We start from the raw sequence: 6,000 nt of genomic DNA, 5'->3' as shown, positions 1-6,000 counted from the left end.
AATTAATCCTCGACACTTAGTGGATAATCAAGTCCATTGTAAAATAATTGACGGAACAAATGAAGAAGAAACGAAAGATGACATCAATAATGAAAATAAAAATAATTATGCAAGTTCGAATAATGAAGACGGGATTATAAATGGAAATAAAATTATGAGAGAAAGTATAAAATCAGATAAAACTCTTAATCTAGATATTCAGAAGGAAGGTTTCCAAATCTTTCCCGAAATGCTAGATTCCCAAATCCTTGGAGGGGGAAGTTACCAAACCCTTCCTGAAATATTGAATAACAAGATCTCTGGAAGGGGAAGTTACCAAACCCCTCCTGAAATATTAAATAATTCCAAAATCTCTGGAGGGGGAAGTTACCAAACCTCTCCAGAAGATTCCCAAAATCCTGGAGGGGGAAGTTACCAAACCCTTCCTGAAATATTGAATAACAAGATCTCTGTAAGGGGAAGTTACCAAACCCCTCCTGAAATATTAAATAATTCCAAAATCTCTGGAGGGGGAAGTTACCAAACCTCTCCAGAAGGTTTCCAAAATCCTGGAGGGGGAAGTTACCAAACCTCTCCTGAAAAATTGAATAACAAAATATCTGGAGGGGGAAGTTACCAAACCTCTCCAGAAGATTCCCAAAATCCTGGAGGGGGAAGTTACCAAACCTCTCCAGAAGATTCCCAAAATCCTGGAGGGGAAAGTTACCAAACCCCTCCTGAAATATTGAATAACAAAATCTCGGGAGAAGGAAGTTACCAAACCTCTCCAGAAGATTTAAACAATCCTAGAATTGCGGAGGCAAGTTTCCAGGCTCCTCTAGTATATTCTACTCCCGTCGATTGCGAGGAGGGAAGTAACCAAACCTCACTACGTAATACGACAGAATTTTGTTTAAGAGAGCCAAAAGTTGAGAGCTCTTTAAATCATGTAGAGAAAATAATATTTCCAAGGGTTGGAATACCCATAAAAAGTGCAGATATTAATAAGAATAATACTTCTCATGTTACTATTGGAGAACTCATGAGAAGAGTAAAATCATATAATCCTAATATAAAAAAAATTTATGAAATTAACAGAAAAAGTAAACCGTCTTCAAAAACCTTGGCATGCGCACAAACTTGATTCCAAAAAATAATGGAAAATTTCCGGTATAAACGTAAATCAAAGCAACATCAGCTAATGTCAGAAGCACCGACTAATGACATTATTTCACGTGAATGTTTTGTATCATCCGGAGAACCTAAGAAAGATAGGCTTACGGAGATTACGAAATTGCTACGACTGGAGCATTTAAATAATGAAGAAAGGAAAAGCGTTATAAAACTCATAAGTAATAGTCAAGATCGATTTCATATTCCCGGAGACAAATTAACAGCAACTCATGTGTTGCGACATCAAATACCGACAACAGATGATCGACCTATAAATACTCGACAATATAGATTTCCGCAAATCTACAAGGAGGAAATAAATAAACAGGTAAGGGAACTGCTCGAAGGAGGGATCATAAAACCTTCTCAGTCACCTTACAATACACCCATTTGGATAGTGCCAAAAAAGGAAGACTCAAAAGGAAACAAACGTTGGAGAATGGTATTAGATTTCCGAGGTGTGAACGAAAAAACTATGGGCGATGCCTACCCATTACCGAATATTGTCGAAATTATTGATCAATTAGGCAATGCAAAATATTTCACAGTATGTGATCTCGCCTCTGGATTTCACCAAATAGAAATGGATCCTGCAGATAGCCACAAAACCGCATTTACCACTCCTAATGGCCATTATGAATTCGTAAGAATGCCTTTCGGGTTAAAGAATGCTCCCGCCACTTTCCAACGACTAATGGACCTAATACTAACAGGAATAGAAGGTGTATTTATCTACATGGACGATATTATTATTTCCGCTCCTACGTTAGAAGAACATGAAAGAAGATACAAATTAGTAATAGAACGACTCCGCCAAGCTAATCTAAAATTACAGCCCGATAAATGCGAATTTTTAAAAACCGAGGTAACATACTTAGGACACATAATAAGTAGCGATGGAATTAAACCCGATCCAAAAAAATTGGAAGCCGTAAGACAATTCCCTAGGCCAAAAACACCGAAAAACATTAAACAATTTCTTGGATTAGCAGGATATTACAGAAGATTTATACCAAATTTTTCCAAATTAGCTAAACCTTTAACAAATTTATTAAAAAACGATACGCCTTTTAACTGGACATCTGTTCAAGAAGAATCTTTCGGAATGTTGAAACAGAAACTATGCGAAGAACCAGTCTTGCAATATCCTGACTTTTCGAAACCTTTCATTTTAACTACCGACGCTTCCGGAACTGCCGTAGGGGGCATATTATCGCAAGGAGAAATAAACAAAGATCGGCCAATAGCATACGCGTCGCGAACTTTAACCGACAACGAATTAAAATACGACACTTATGAAAAGGAAGCTTTAGCGATAATTTATTGCGTCAAACATTTCCGACCATATCTATACGGGCGAAAATTTACATTAGTCACCGATCATAAGCCTTTACTTTGGTTTAAAAATGCCCAAGATGCAAACATGAGAATTCTCCGCTGGAGATTGAAATTAGCAGAATATGATTATGATGTAGAATACAAGGCAGGAAAAACTAATGTTAACGCCGACGCCTTGTCAAGAAATCCGGTAAATTTCGAAGAAGCAGACTGCAACATAATTAATCATAAAAAACTTTTAAATCCGAATGATCCCAGAGATGTAAAAACAATTGCTAAAATGTTAGAAGAATCCGATGAGGAGGAGGACGAGGATTTCGATCTATACCTTTCAGATGACGAAAAAATGGAAGATTTACCACCTAACGATAACCCACCTGATAGAAACGAAGATTCTATACCTTTTACGCAGGAAGAACTGCGTGAGCCACCGAAATCGGAAATTGTAGAAAAAGCATTAGTCCACGATCCTCCTAATTATAATAGAATACAAACTCGAAGCCAGACAGCGAAAAATATGCATAATCAGCAAGAAAGATCACAGGATCAGGGAAATGAAATCGAGGAGATAGAGGATAGAAACGACCCGCCAGACAAAGAAAGTGGCCCATATAATGAAATAGACGATAAGGGAGACGAATCTAGCGAATCTGACTTCTCTGCTAATGAAAATAAAAACCCACGGATAAAACCTACCATTATTGATAATCAAATACTCAAAGGTAATATAATAGAAACTCGTGTTTTATTATTTTTACGTAAAGACAATGTGGCATACTTTGTCGACACTAATGGGAAACCATTAGATTCTGGATCACAAAAGCTATTCGAACGAAACGAGATCCCACGTTTAAGACCGCTTACCCTAGGTGAAGCAAAGGCTGTAAAGTATAAAAAATACTACCACATAGCACTACCCATCGGTAAAGGACAACGGGAAGGCCCAACAATGACCTTAACGCAGATTACCACAGTTATAAAAAACTTACAAGACGTAGCCGACAGACTAAAATTAGAAACACTCAGCATCGCAAAAACAGATATTGTTAACAATGTACCATGGAATAATATAAAATCTGTTTTACAATTAAATTTTACTAACTCAACAACCAAATTAATCATATGTAATGGATTGATTAAATACCCTCCTAGAGATCTCCGTTCTATTATAATCGGTGAAATGCACTGTTCGCCTACCGGAGGACACCGAGGCGTTACAAAGACATATCATAGAATTAAGCATAAATATTATTGGGAAAATTTAAAAGCCGACGTTCAACAATATATACAGCAATGCTTACAATGTCAATTGAAAAAATTAGTGCGAGTAAAGACTAAACAACCTATGATAATTACTGACACACCAGGATCTTCTTTCGATAAAGTAGCGATGGATATCGTAGGAGAGAGAGAGACCCCTGTCCAAAACCGAAAGAGGCAACGAATATATTTTAACCTTACAAGATCAATTAACTAAATTTTGCATGGGAGTACCCCTACCAGATCAAACTTCCGAAACAATAGCGGAAGCCTTCGTGGACAGATTTATTTGTGTATTAGGGGCACCTAAAGCAATATTAACCGACCAAGGAAGAAATTTTATTAGCGATTTAATGAAAAAGATTGCTAAAATATTCAGAATTCGCAAATTTCGTACAACTGCCTTTCACCCTCAATCAAACGGATCGTTAGAAAGATCACATCATGCATTAGGAGAATATCTTAAACAATATGCAAATGAGCAAAAGCAGTGGGATAGATGGATTAGTCTTGCAATGTTTAATTATAACACCAGCATACACGAAGCAACAAAACACACCCCGTACGAATTAGTTTTCGGTAAAATAGCAAGAATTCCATCGAACGAACCTCTGGCTCCAGAAGACAAATTAGGAAATTACAACGAATATTTAATAAGTCTCGTCACGCAACTTCACACTATACAGACGAACGCTCGTGAAAACGTCGTCGAAGCTAAATTCAAATCCAAGAGACACTACGACAAAAAAATTAACCCTCAAACCTTTAAACCTGGAGACCACGTCTTTTTGCTAAAAGGGCCTAAGCCAGGTAAATTTGGAGAGCAATATACTGGACCTCATGAAATCTTAGAAATACTGAATAAAAACAACGTGAAAATCAGAATCAAGAAAAATAGCCGAGTTGTACATCCCAACCGATTGCGAATTTCCCATATCAGAACCGGCTCTCAACAAGTAAGCGAATAATAATCACAACTACGAGGAACCTGATAAGATGATGCAGCCAACTGTTAATCACCTGCTCAACCATATCCAATCAATCGAAACCACTGCAATTCGGAAGAGAGAGGAACAACAAGAAGAAACCACGATCCAAATCAACAATCCTACTTAAGCGATTAAAAATATCCAGTGGCCCATATTAGACATCCACATTCTGGAAGATATAAACTCCGCGACTTTGGATGGCAGGCAATCCCTTGCGGGCTTGCTAACATCTAGCCTATCGAATCAAAGATGAAGAGGGCCCCGGAGGGTCAATAGACTAGCCAAACTCCTGAAGAACGAAGTGGATGGATGAGGATCCGCAAGGCTCTCAGAGACGAAGCTACACCCGCCTACTTCAGCCCGGAGCCTGAAAGTGAAGACGAGATGAGCAACCTAGAAGAACTCTTATGCGGATGGGATGCGCAGCGCCCAGCATTCCAGAGGAAAAGTAGCAGACACACCTCCCAAAAAATATATATAGAAGGAAAGAAAACAAAAAAAAAATTTTTTTTTCCTTTTATATACGTAATGTACGAATAAGGCCTTACATATAGTCTCTCTTTAGATCTTAAGCATATACAATATATATGTATATATATATATATATGAAATATATATATATATATATAAGAAAGGAAAAGGAATATATTTATATACACATATATATATATATATATATACATATATATATACATATATATATATGTATTTATTGTAAAAGAAAGACATAAGAATTAAGGAAGGGGTTTTGGAGGTCGCCTATTTCTTTCCTCTTTCTAAAAAATCAAGGGATGTAAACAAATGCGAACCTTTCGATATCTAAACCCCGGCATCAATTAAATTTGACCGGCAAAAAGGGAAAATTGCCATTGCAAATGTCGTGCTAAACCCTCAACCTTTGTTAGCTTAATCATACTTTCAACTCCATAAATCGTAACAACTTTCCTTTCTTCTACCACATGTTTGACGCTCACTTCCATAAGTTTTACATCATCCTAACTTTTGTAACAAACTTTGATTTATACTTTATGCTTATAATAACCTTATGTATTCATAATTGTATCCTACACGATAAACAAGTTTCGCTCCTAATTTCGACACATACGAATTAATCTTTTATTATCTATGCCTCCTTCTTTTTAAGATTTTGAATAAATATAATTGCGTAGGTATATAATTGTAGTAAAAAAAAAAAAAAAAATATATATATATATATATATATATATAGCGTGAGGATGCTTTTCTTTTCTTCTAAATAAAT

Source organism: Temnothorax nylanderi, unplaced genomic scaffold (assembly GCF_030848795.1).
Source record: "Temnothorax nylanderi isolate EJ_2023f unplaced genomic scaffold, tnyl_v1.0 TNYL_tig0357_pilon, whole genome shotgun sequence".
Lineage (NCBI taxonomy): Eukaryota > Metazoa > Arthropoda > Insecta > Hymenoptera > Formicidae > Temnothorax > Temnothorax nylanderi.
The sequence above is the reverse complement of the archived record's forward strand: the minus strand, read 5'-3'. Positions refer to the sequence as shown.